The sequence below is a fragment of the Lathamus discolor genome, chromosome 2 (assembly GCF_037157495.1).
Source record: "Lathamus discolor isolate bLatDis1 chromosome 2, bLatDis1.hap1, whole genome shotgun sequence".
In the NCBI taxonomy this organism is placed as follows: domain Eukaryota; kingdom Metazoa; phylum Chordata; class Aves; order Psittaciformes; family Psittacidae; genus Lathamus; species Lathamus discolor.
In genome coordinates, this window is record NC_088885.1 from 80368026 (window position 1) to 80381815 (window position 13790).

General features: G+C 39.3%; 1 long non-coding RNA gene across 1 annotated transcript in view; it reads left to right on the forward strand.

Annotated features, from left to right (window-relative positions):
* The window catches only part of LOC136009272 (uncharacterized), a 76466-nt gene that overhangs the window by 2389 nt on the left and 60287 nt on the right, over positions 1–13790 (forward strand). The window lies entirely within an intron of this gene.

Below are 13790 nucleotides of genomic sequence, written 5' to 3' on the forward strand. Positions count from 1 at the left end.
CATTTAGGGGTGGTTTTGTTGGTTAAATAGTAATATTCCTGCTTATATACAAATGGAACAGACACAAATATTTGAAAATTCACTTGAAAGCAAACATGAATACTGTCATAACCATAGCTAGACTGAAAAGCTTTCAGAACAGATTTTGTTTTGAATCCAGTCTTTATGGTATTTTTAGCAGCTCCAAAACTTTTACTGTTAAATGTGAATCACAGTCTGGACTATCTGGATTGCACTCCCTCTTGCTAGGTAAACACATGGTTTCTTTCCTAAAAGTGTTAGTGTCACTACATAATGTGTTTTTTCCTTATCAGCTAGGCCTTTATAGAGTATATGCAACTCTTTGGAAGACTGGCTTATATAGTAGATGCCCACAAACTAAAGGCAATGCATTTAATTTTTTGTTGACCACTTTTCAGTTGCTGAAACATGGACAAAAGCATATTAGGACTTAGCATCCTATAACTGACCTTTTATCTCACTCTTAACTACTTACTGAACATGACTGGCAATACTCTGGATTCTGGCTTAAGTCATGCATTGCAGGTAGAATTGAATGAGCTTAATATTTGAGCTTCTGGAGCAGTATCTTCAATACTTCTGAGTTAGACTTAAATAGAGAGTTGTGAACCCTCTAGAGCTGTTGCAAAAGAGCTGACAATTTTTTTTTTTTTGTGGTATAAGTGTTAGAAATGCAGGAATAGTTTGGTTTCTTTCAATGAAATTTGATCCACTCTTAAGAAGAAGTAATCTACATATGGAGTTACTCCTTCAGGACTTCAGTTCCCTGTTTCTCATTTCAATAAATACTGCTTTGTGAAGTGTCGTGATACTATTGGCTATGCTACTTTGCAGCCTGATTAGTAAGCTGCAGATCCAATAATTTTTTCTTAATGCTGAACTTTTAAGAAAACATGCCTTGATAGTAATACTGAACCTTTCAGAAAATGGAACTTTAGTGATTTCAGCTGCAGCTTTTGCTGCCTTCATCACTGCTTTGGTTTGGGTCAAAGTATTTTTCTCTTTTGAAATACTGCATTAGGTTTTCTTCCTGAGAGTTTTTTTAATCTGGTCAAAGTGGGTCTTGAACCAGGAGGTAACATGTTACTTTCAAGGCAGTTATATCAACTCATCAAAACTAGCAGGAAAACAAAGTACTCTTTTTCTCTACATAGCCCAGATGGCTAAAAAGATGCATTTTAGGTCAGATTTGATATCTAGAAAGAAGTATGTATGCTGTCTTATGGAAACTTGTATTGACAGAGCTGTCCAGATATTTTTAATGCAAAAGCCTGACTATTCTTAGAGTGGGAACTACAATGGCACACTGTTTGAGGGTGAAATCCCCTCTTATGTTACATGTTAGACATAACAGGTGGCTTGGTGTAACGAAGGCAGCCCTATGGCCTTTCACTAAAGCTGTTAGTGTTTTCCAGGGCCTCTGTGATAGTAGCTGTATTTCATTTTCCTCATGTTATTTGCAGATCGTTAGTCTTGTGCTCTACACCTGCAAACACTGGTAGTATTGTTGTGGCAGGCTCATAAGGCAAGTGACTGCTACTGACAGGAGATTCATGTCTTTCTCCTATCTAGTACTTTTTCTTGGTTTTGTAGTTTTGAGTTTATACTATGTAGTGCAGCACAATAAAGTTAGGTAGTCCTTTAAATAAAGCTTTCATTGTGTAATTTAAGTCCCTGTATGCATAGATTAACGTGCAGCATTTACACCTAGTCAGCAAACCGATTGGAGCTAATGGCATCATTAAGCAAGGGGAGCCAGTAGGGAGTTTGCACAGGTCCTCAAAAAGAGCATATAGTAACATGGGAAAAGCATAGTGAAAAATAATCTTTTTTAGTTGTTAGAATCTAAGCTTATAGTATTTTCCTATACATCCCATTCTACTTGGTAGTTTCCCTCCTCTCAGTGATTTTTTTTTTTTTTTTTTTTTTTACTCCAAACTTCTTACTAAGTTTCACTTGAAACTGGAGCAGAACATGTCTGCTGAAGTGAGACATTATTCATTAACCTACGATCGCTAGTCAGGATTAGAGGATGGAGGCAGATACCTAAAAGGACATAAAATTAAATTGTATCATGACTGTTTTGGAATCAAGAAATTTTTACTGGTTTTACCTCTCAGTCAGTGGGGAGAAAGGAATGCAACTTCAGAAGACTATTTAGGTTAATACATTACACTGCTGCAATTGGAAGATGCTAGGTGAAGATGTAAATACTTCCTAGATGGAGCATTAAAAAAGCACTGAAACCAATAAACTGTTGTTTCCTACAGTTGTTTGCCTGTTCTAATTTCAGGAGGCTTATTTCTCCAAGAATTCTCAACTGTATTTCCCCATAAGGGGAATAATAAAGCTCCCAGTTACCCCAGAAAGGGGAGAAACTATTATTCCAGCATATGTTACTTATACATTACTTTTCTGAAAGTCTCAACATGATGAGAGTAGTCAATATTTGACAGATACTTCATGGTCTGGGATTTTTTATTTTTTTTTTTTAGGTAGATTTCTTAGCGCCTTTGAGAGTTTACACAAGGGTGTCCTTGTGCAGTTTGGTTCCCAAAAAAATAAATTTTAAAGGAAAGGGGATTTCTCTTATTCAGTCTACTTCTATCATCCATCTAAGATAACTGCATTGCCATTCCGTAGGATGAATCAATATGTACCTTGTACAGTTTATGGAGGCACCTTTTTGTTAGGTAGGATGAAATATAACTTTTCCAAGCACTTACTGCTTTCACCTCTTCCCTCCCCCACCATCTTACAGATGAAACATAAGAACAAATTTGAGACTGAGATTCTCTTCTTGAAGTAGAACAGGTCTGCAGTTCTGGCCTCTGTCCTTCATTGCTTAACCTTTTCATGAATAAACTTAGAAAACTTGTCAAATTTCTTATATTATTATCAAAATTTTTAGATCCTTATATAAAGGATTCCAGTCATCTGAGTGATGCCAAAAAACTGGTGACGTATGAGTTTTTTGGTGTTTGTGCTTTGGGATGTATTGCTTGGCTGTGCCTTGGGATGTTATGCTTCTGTCTTTATTGGGAAGCTAAACGTGTAAGACTATGTTATGAATACAGACATACTCTCCTCTTGTGAGACCTCACTTGGAGTACTGTGTGTGGTTCTGGTGTCCTCAAAATAAAAAGGACATGGAACTGTGGGAGCAAATCCAGAGGAGGACCACGAGGGTGATCAGGGGACTGGAGCACTTACCACATGAAGACAGGCTGTGAAAGCTGGGGCTGTTCAGCATGGAGAAGAGAAGGCTGCATGGAGAAGAGAAGGCTGCATGGAGACCTCAGCAGCCTTCCAGTATCTGAAGGGGGCCTACAAGGATGCTGGAGTGGGACTCTTCAATAGGGACTGTAGTGATAGGATAAGGGGCAATGGGTTAAAACTTCAACAGGGGAAACTTATATTAGGTATAAGGAAGAAGTTCTTTACTGTTAAGGTGGTGAGGCACTGGAATGGGTTGCCCAGGGAAGCTGTGAATGCTCCATCTCTGGCATTGTTCAAGGCCAGGTTTGGATGGAGTCTTGTGTAACACGGTCTAGTGTGAGGTGTTGCTGACCATGCAAGGTGGATTCAGACTAGATGATCTCAAGGTCCTTTCCAACCCTAACCATTCTATGAGTCTATGATTCTATGATTCTATACAGTTTCAGATAGCCTTAATGCCAGAATGCTAAACTTTTAGCTGTTAAAAATAAAATTACTCTGTCCAAACTGGCTTTTGGGAATAATTTCTAAATGCTGCCAAATCCTGAATCATGCCTAGGAATAGTTTGGGAAAGCACTGGTTAGTCCAGTCCAAAAACTTAGCCACGCAGGGCAGTTGCAGTGATTAAAAGGATGGATAATTGAATTGCAGTGCTGTGGAACACTTCGTAGCACTTGCTAATTAAACAGCATGGAGCTAGCCAATGTAATAAGCAAAAAAGTTTGGTTGGTTGGGTTTTTTTTTGTGTTTTTTTTTGTTTGTTTGTTTTGTTTTGTTGTTGGTTTTGTTTTTTTTTTTTTTGTTAATAACACTAAATTTCAGCTTTGGGGGAACTTCAGAATTGGCACTTAGGGCCAAATACACAAACTTTCTTTTAAAGGTGGGGGGGTAGAAGGGGGAGAGAGGGGAGTAATGAATTTGTCTTACTCTGTAGAAAGCAGAATTAATTGACATAGCCTTGAACAGTTCAGTGAGCATCTTCTTTTGCAAGCCAATTAATACTTTTATGAAATAGTATTCTTCTGTTTGTTCTGTTTAACTCCAGCTGGCAACTAAGTACCACCAGGATGCTTGCTCACTCAGCCCTCCTGCCTGTTCAGTGGGATGGGGAGGAGAGTTGGAGAAAGGTAAAACCTGTAGGTTGAGATTAGAAAAATAGTTTATTTTTGTTTAATAATTAAAGTAAAACACCGTAACTGCAATGAAAAGGGGGATAACAAAAAGGCTGAGAAAGACTAGTGATACACAATACAATTGCTCACCACCAGCTGACCACCTGTCTGTCCCTAGCAGTGATTGGCTCACTCGCATCTCCCAGCCAACTCTTCCCACCCTCTCCCCTCCCCATTTATATACTGGACATGATGTGGTATGGTATGGAATTACCCCTCTATCTAATTTTGGGTCAGTTGTCCTGGCTGTCCTCCCTACTGGATTTTTGTACCCCCCTCTTGACTGGCACATCAGGGGAACTGAAAAGTCCTTGTTCAGGGTAAGTGCTACTTAGCAAACTCTAAAACTGTGTTGTGTTATCAATGTTAGCACTGCACCAGCTACTAGGAGGAAAATTAACTCTATCCCAGCTGAAACCAGAACACTATTAATACTGTTTCACTTCATTAGTTGCTGGCTGTGTGTTTCAAATGTCAGAGTTCTAGACTAAGAGCTGGAGAAAAGTAGCTCTAGACTCCAGACATCCAATAACATACGTACTCTCTAAACCAGTGATCAGACATCTTTTCCCCACTTCTGTACAAATTTCAAGTTACACAGCATGCGCTCATGTTCAGTCTTTAAATACTTATTTTTTTCTTGAGCACCTAACTGATGAAATTACAGAAAAAAAATATATAGCAAATGGTGTAGGAAAAACAGCTGTAGTAAAAACTTCACTGTGCTATAAGATTATAGAGAAGGAGAGATGGTGTAACTGATAGCATATATACTTTGTGGAAACCTGGAAAATCTTATCCTCACTGTGACTGCTCTCTTTACTAGTTTGTACCACAGAAGCTTGTCATTCTTTCTTTGCATATTTATAGATGTTCAGTTTTCTTTTTTCCAGGGGATAATTTGAGATTATGCTGTTGAATTTTTTCTGAATATTTGTTATACCTTAGAGACCTAGAATTTCTGTGAAGAGTTTATGAATAAGAATGCTCTAAAAGTAATGTGGGCTGATAAGCGTGAGGCTTTCAGTTAGCTTTTCGGTGGATCATCAGCTACAAGAAGCAGAATATTTTGAGGGAGGGTAGATCTATAATGTAATGAGAACCTCAGCCACCAATATTGTTATCTAACAAAGGATTTCTGACATGATGAAGAACCACTTGGGGAGAGAGCTGTTTAAGAAAAGCAGGAGAAAGGAAAGATTTGGGTATGGTTTTATGAATTATTTAAATATAATGTAAGAGGCAGTCACATCTTTTAGTGTTCACACCAGTACTCCTTGATCTGGCTGAAACCTAGCTGAGTAAAATGAACTGCTTTTCTTGAACAAAAGCAACTGTGTGAAGGAATAGCATTATAAATCCCTTCTGCACAAGCAAGGAGATTGGAAAAATGAGGCCAACAATAAGCTTGAGGGGAAAGGTGGTGTGGAGGGGAAAGCTGCTCTGTTTCCACCAGCAGTCTTAATTGGTTCATGAAGCAGCACTTTCTTGACATTGCTTTGAAAAATGGAATCTGCCAGAAACAGGCTGCTGTAAAGCTTTTTTCTTTTTTTTTTTTTAATAAATCAAGAAAAAATAAAGAACCTCAGGCACTTAAAGCTATTTTGCATGTATAGATCAATATATGTATCTGCAATAGCTCTCCAATACATGAATACTGCATACATACATCTATTGGCACTTCCCTGGCTGATGTTTTGACCCCAGGATTCTTGCCTCCTGCATTCCAAACTCATACGCAGTGTGCAGAAATAGCCTATATCTGCAATAGCTCTCCAATACATGAATAGTGCATACATACATCTATTGGCACTTCCCTGGCTGATGCTTTGACTCCAGGATTCTTGCCTCCTGTGTTCCAAATGCATAGGCAGTGTGCAGAAATAGCCTAGTGGCAGCTGATGCCTCAAAGACTGACAGAAAGGTGAGGGAAGTGGGTGCATTCTGAGGAAACAAACAGATCTGACACCCAGGATTCAGAGCTTAATACTGTATGAAAGCCACATCAGGGGCTGGCTGGTCAGAGTATTCAAGGAGATATCTGCAGTAAGGGTCTGGAGCAGTAACTTCTTAACCTATCCCCTAAAAGGAATTTTACTGTTGCATTAACATCCTGTGGAGAGGTGTAAGAACAGCTCAGAGAAATTACTTAAGGATTTCTACATTTAAAATAGCTTATATGCAATTAGAGGGATAAATGCCTACTTAATTTACAGGTAGTGGGTCTTTAGCAAAATTTGACTGTAATCTGGATGCTTCAAATTCAAGAAGCAGGAAAGAGACGACAAAGAAAATGGTATTTTTGCATCATTGCATTATTGCACTTTAAAATGCATGTGTTACTTAAATAGGAAGTTGTTACCTAGCAGCAAGTAGTAACACAGTTTACTGTATATCTGGTTTAAAACGCATTGGGAATTTCCTAGTCAAACTTGTCAGCAATGTATTCAACACTTGATGTAAGGCCTTAATTTCATCAGAGTACAACATCAGGATTTAAGGAGTAGTGGCATTCAGCATCACTGATCTTGGGATCACTTTGTAATTTTATGTGATAAGAAATCTGGCTTTGTTAATATGTTATCTTGTTGGTCCTTCTTGACAATGATATTCTGTGCCAAGTAATTAATTAAAACTGCCTGCTTTTATTTTTCCATTGTGGATGAATTTGGTATAAACTATAAAATCATACTTTTGTATTGTGGAGGTTGATTAAATGAAAACTGGCTTTAAGACTTCATTAGTGCCTGTTTTTTCAGGTATCTCTATTTCTAATTCCAATAGCCAGCAGATTGAAAGCCTAACAGCATAAATCATGCTCAAATGAAATAATCCTGTGTCAGAGGAATTATGGATGTTTGTGAACTCTGAGAGTGACTTAATAGAAGTGTATTTGATGGAGCATAGTTAGGGTGTTACTTATAACATATAAACTTATACATGCCTACTTGTTTCATTATGATTTGGGGCTGTGCTAGGGAATAAGAGGACACTGTGTAGCCTTCTGTACACATCCAGCCTGTTAAAATGAATCGACTCTCCTTCAGCCTTTTGCTTTGTACGTGTTCCCCATGGGAGATATGGAGTGGGGTGGGTAGGGAAGGGATGGGGAGTTGGAGACACTTTCATAAAGGATGGTGTTTGGCTGATGTCAAAAAATGAAATATTTGATCCCACTCTGAGACACTGATGTGGTTAGATTACTGTATATTGTGCTACTATACCTGCAGCAGTTCCTGGTTCAATTAAGGACAGAAATCCTGTGATCATTCTTAAGGGGCAGAGGATAAATAGCAAATATATCTTGCCAGTTACAGCAGCTCTTGTAAGAGGGAAGGTCTCACCTTGGAAATCCTTTACAGTAAAACTTTCCTTGCGTGTGGGTCTTGTCAGCCTTTTCTCTCTGCAGGAAGAAATTATCTTGGAGGAAATTGACCTTGCTGTGGAGGTCCAAACAAGTATCTCTAGGGGTTAAAGAAGTGAAGCAAAAGAAGTTTCACAGAAGAGCATCTCTTAACTTAAAACATTTTAGCCTTTTCATCATGTCATAATACTAAATTGTAAGTGCAAGTGCTACAAGCATGACAAACAGTGCCACCCAGAACCTGACAATAAGCAGACTTGCTCTAAAGTTGTAGGAACATGTGTGTTGAAGAATGGAAATTAGTCACAGTATTCAGAAAATGTAAAAAAAGTGATTCAAAATCATTCTGGCTTTATTTGCTTTGTTTTGAAGAGATCTCCCATGGTAGGTGCATCTAGTTCATCAATTTCTCCTTGAAGCAGATAAGTTGTATTCTTTTCTCTGCCTGTAACTTCTTTGTTGCAACAGGAGAGCAAAATGCATTTTTCAAAATCATTAGTCTTGTTCTGTACAACCCAGTGGGAGTAAAATTCCTACTTGTATTACTGAATGCTTTTAACTTGGGAACGGAGTGGGCATGTGGAGAAAAAGCAGTCTGCTACCAATGGCTGGAGAGAAGGCAAGAAACCTGCCTTTGGGAAGCCTTTACTAATTCTTGCTACAGATACCAGTCCATATATTTAATTGCCAATTCAGCAGCAGGAGGAGGGGGTGGCAAAGCCAGGAACTGGCTTTTTCAAGTACATCTTGCTATAACAGCTGGCTGCTTTCTCCTTTGATGTGGATGAAGGAGACAATTTGCAGCCCTAGCAGCTTTTTACTTTCTGCTTTAAACAAAAAGAAGACATCTAAACGCACTGCAGTCTGCAGGTTGTAAGATTTCTCATGTTTGTCAATCCAACTTCTATTCAGACCACCACTGTGGAACAAGAAACACCTGTGTACAAATGCCTTGACATCTTAAGCTGTGAAGCCAGCAGGATTTGAATATGACTGAAATTATTACCTAGTACAGAATCATGTCCTTAGCCAGATAGGCCTTTCTTGTAATGTCTGTCAGGGAGTTATCTCAGCCCTTAAGGCAGGAGGGGAACTTTTCCTTAGGACACAATTAGCATAAAGTCTGCGCACAAAAGAATGTTCTGATGTGTCAAGTAAATGTGCAGTCTGTCTTTCTAGAATTCTGCAATTTAAGTAATCTGAAAGATATATTTTGATATATAACAAGAATCATACTTGCGTTGCTGTTCCATGTGATTAGTAGCAGTACTGAGCATTTTGCCTGTGTAAGATTCATATGCTCAATTATAAATATGCAGTATTTCAATATAGAAAGACCAGCAGCAGCTGAAGTTCTCAGAAATTCATATTTGCTTAGATTTAAACAAATTGAACAAATTCATAGAAAACCAAAATATTCTAGCTGACACTTGAGACAAGCACTGAGAGCTCTGAGATACAAGGTATTCATACAGCTGATTAAAAATAAGGGAACTGAATGAAGTTGCTAAGCCATTATCCATCCTATCTGAGAGTTGTGAAAATCTGGTGAAGTTCCTCTTGACTGGAAAGGGGAAATATAATCTCTGCTTTTAAAAAAGGAAGATCCAGGGAACTACAGGCTGGTCAGTCTCACCTCGTTGCCAGCAAGATCATGGAGCAGATCCTCCTGGCAGCTGTGCTAAGGCAAATGAACAATAAGGGGTGATTGGTGACAAACCAACATGGTTTCACTAAAGGCAAATCATGTTTGACAATTTTGATGGCCTTCTATGATGGGCCTACAGCATTGGTGGGTAAGATAGATAAAGAAAATAACTGACGTCATCTACCTGAACTTGTGCAAGGCATTTGACGCTGTCCCACATAGCATTCTTGCTTCTCTGAACTGGAGAGGCATGGATTTGACAGATGGGCTGCTGAGTGGATAAGGAGTTGGCTGGATGGTTGCACTCAGAGTTGGGGTCAATGGCTAAACGTCCAAGTGAAGACTGGTGACAAGTAGTTTCCCTCAGGGATTGGTATTAGGACTGGTGCTGTTTAACATCATTCTTAGTGACATGGATGGTGGGATTAAGTGCCAATTTGTTGATACCAAGCTGTGTGGTGTGGTTGACACACTGGAAGGAAGGTATGCCATCCACAGGGACCTTGACAGGCTTAAGAGTTGGCCAGTGTGAATCTCATGAAGTTCAGCAAGGGCAAGTGCAAGATCCTGCACATGGGTTGGGGCGATCCTGAGCACAGCTATAGGTTGGATGGAGACTGGATTGAGAGCAGCCCTAAGGAAAAGGAATTGGGGGCTCTTCTGGTTGATGAAGAGCTCAACATGAGACGTCAGTGTGTGCTCACAACCCAGAAAGTGAACTGTATACTGGACTGCATCAAAAGGAGTGTGACCAGCAGGTCAAGGCAGGTAATTACTCTGCTCCTGTGAGACCTCACCTGGAGTACTGTGTTCAGTACTTGTAAGAAGGATATGTACCTCTTAGGACAGAGTCAAGAGGAGGACCATGATGATGATCAGAAAACTGGAGCACCTCTTCTATGAAGACAGGCTGAGCGCATTGGGCTTCTTCAGCCTGGAGAAGAGAAGGCTTGGGGGAGACCTTTATAGCAGCCTTCCAGTACCTGAAGGGGGACCTACAGCAAATCTGGAGAGGGCCTTTTTACAGTTGTATGTAGTGACAAGATGGGAGGGAGTGTCTTTATGTGGAAAGAGGGTAGATTTATATTAGATGTAGGGAGTAAATTTTTCACTGTGAATGTGGTGGGACACTGTAACAGGTTGCCCAGAGGTAAGAACCATCCCTGGAAGTGTTTGAGGCAATGTGGTCTAGTGGGGGATGTCACTTCTGCTGGCAGGGGGGTTGGAACTAGATGATTTTTAAGGTGCCTTCCAACCCAAACTATTCTATGATTCTGTGATGTATTTAACACAAGGTTTTCTCTGTTTGAACTCATAATTGTATTGTCAGAAAGAGGAAACAAGGCAATTCCTTTGCAAGATGGACACATGTATAAAATATTTTGAAATACAGTATTTCCAAAAAGTAAAAAATTATTTAATTTTGAGCTAGATACAGCAATGTAGATAAACTTAAAAATCTTACCCAGTGTTATCACTAGATTGGAAAAGACAAATTATTTTCCAAAGAAAAAAGACAGGTTTTAGTTTTACTGTACTTTAATTAAAGCATTTACTTTAATTTTTGTCTTTTTTGTTTAGGCTTTCCTCTTAGCCTAGGTTTTATTTGGATGATTCTTGTTGACACTAATATAATTTTAATCAGAAGATAAAAGCAGCATTATCTTTATACAACTATCAATACAGTAGCTGTATTAAGCACAAAATATATTTAAGATACAAATTCTAGCACTGTCTTCAGTTCAACATCTTTTCCATTAACTGTGGAAAAGGGTGATCTTTAGTTATATTGTATGTGTATTAATGTGATTAATGTGCATGTATTAGCATGCATGTATCCTGCTTATTTATAAGCATGGCTTCATAATAACATTAACTCTAGACAGTGTCCTCAAACGAGTATGAAGGAAAAGGTCTGATTTTGGCTGTGCTATTACTCAATTACTGAGCTCTTCAGTTCTAATAGTCAGTGAATCTTTATCCTTGGTGAGTTAAGTATTTAGTCACAATTTAAAATTGATATGGGTATTTCTTGCTTGCCCCTTGACAGGTAGCTCATAGAACATTTGTTCATAGAAAATCTTTTTAACTTGCCAAGAAGTGAAGTGTCAGAATGAAAACTGGTTACTTGCACTGTTGCTGAGACTGGAGACACTGAAGAGTATGGTGTCAGACAATGAAGTCTTGCAACAAACGAAGCCATGAAACAGGAAAAAAAAGCCTTGTTGTAACTTGACAGCCTTAACACTGAAAGAGCAAATAAAAAGTGCATAACAGCTTAATATTATCAAAAGAGAGAGAAACAGATATTTTGATAGCTTAGAAGCATCACTGACCTTACTCAGAACTGTACCCTAGAATATTTAAATGTTAAGGTGTGACCACTCATGCAACTTTTAAAACTATGATACTTCTTCAGGGCTTTGCTAGTGATCTGAGTGATGGAATAGAGAGTAAAATGCAAGGTCACTGAACTGAGAAAGCTATATACTCAATAACTGACAATGTTGAAATTGCAGTTACTGAAAAAGTAAGTTGCAAAATTTGGGAGGAAGTACATGAAAGTAAGAGCCAAAAATTACGCGAGTATAGGATGTCAAACAAATGTTCAGATGGCAACTATTCCAAAGAGCTTAATAGTGGATCTCTAGCTGAGCAGTAACCCAGGGAAATTATGCCATTCTGGAAAAAAAGCAAATATTATATTCTGGTATAAGTAAACATACAGTCTATAAAGTGTTTTGAGGTAATCCTCTGTTGAATATTTTCATCAATGACCTGGATGAGGGAACTGAGTGCACCCTCAGCAAGTTTGCTGATGACACAAAACTGGGAGGAGTGGCTGACACACCAGAAGGCTGTGCTGCCATTCAGCGAGACCTGGACAGGCTGGAGAGTTGGGCGGGGAGAAACTTGATGAAATTTAACAAGGGCAAGTGTAGAGTCTTGCATCTGGGGAAGAACAACCCCATGTACCAGTACAGGTTGGGGGTTGACCTGCTGGAAAGTAGTGAACGGGAAAGGGACCTGGGGGTCCTGGTGGATAGGAGGATGACCATGAGCCAGCAATGTGCTCTTGTGGCCAAGAAGGCAAATGGCATCTTAGGGTGCATTAGAAAGGGAGTGGTTAGTAGGTCAAGAGAGGTTCTCCTCTCCCTCTACTCAGCCTTGGTGAGGCCGCATCTGGAATATTGCGTCCAGTTCTGGGCCCCTCTGTTCAAGAAGGACAGGGAATTGCTTGAAGGAGTCCAGCGCAGAGCCACAAAGATGATTAAGGGAGTGGAACATCTCCCTTATGAGGAGAGGCTGAGGGAGCTGGGTCTCTTTAGCTTGGAGAAGAGGAGACTGAGGGGTGACCTCATCAATGTTTACAAATATGTAAAGGGTAGGTGTCAGGATGATGGAGCTAGGCTTTTTTCAGTGATATCCAGTGATAGGACAAGGGGCAATGGGTGTAAGCTGGAACATAGGAAGTTCCACATTAACATCAGGAAGAACTTCTTTACTGTAAGAGTGACAGAGCACTGGAACAGGTTGCCCAGGGGGGTTGTGGAGTCTCCTACACTGAAGATATTCAAGGCCCGCCTGGACAAGTTCCTGTGTGATGTACTGTAGGTTACCCTGCTCTTGCAGGGGGGTTGGACTAGATGATCTTTTTAGGTCCCTTCCAACCCTTGGGATTCTGTGATTCTGTGATTCTGTGAATACTAGGAAGATCTTGGCTTCTTTTCACTTCTGAGTTTTGCACTGCACTATTGGAGAAAGCTTAAAGGGATTAACACAAATGGTTATATGTCTGCTAAGCATGGTTTACAAGAAAAACATGATTTAATTTGTTGTTCTCTTTAAGAGTGTCTTAAATGTGTAGAACACTATTGCAAAGAGGGCTAAAGTAATCTATTACTATGTCCATAATAAGATAAGATATTGAATTCCTGGAATGTTAAGGAAGACTAAGGTTGGATAAAATGTGCCAAAAATGCTGAAGTAGGGAAAAACTAAAACAAATTGCTTGGATGTAGATTCTGACAGTGGAGTACGAGTAGATATGCAGGTGTCAGAAATGACGCAGATAAAATGATGCCTTAAGGTAAGGCAATAAAGTTAAATGATCAAGCAACATGTCTTTAAACCCTGTAATTTCATGGTAAATGAGGAATAAGTATGTCAGACCTTTGGGTTTAAATAACAGGAAAGCAATCTGTTACCTTTGTGCACTTGTGTCAAGGGTTTTAAATCCTGCACCTTTCTCTTACTCTGTACTTGCTTATAACCTTCTCTTGCTGTTATTTCAGCCTCAAGCTCCTATATTGCTGTCTGTAACAAGGTAGCAGTCATAATGCTTCAGTCTTGCTCATGCTTTTC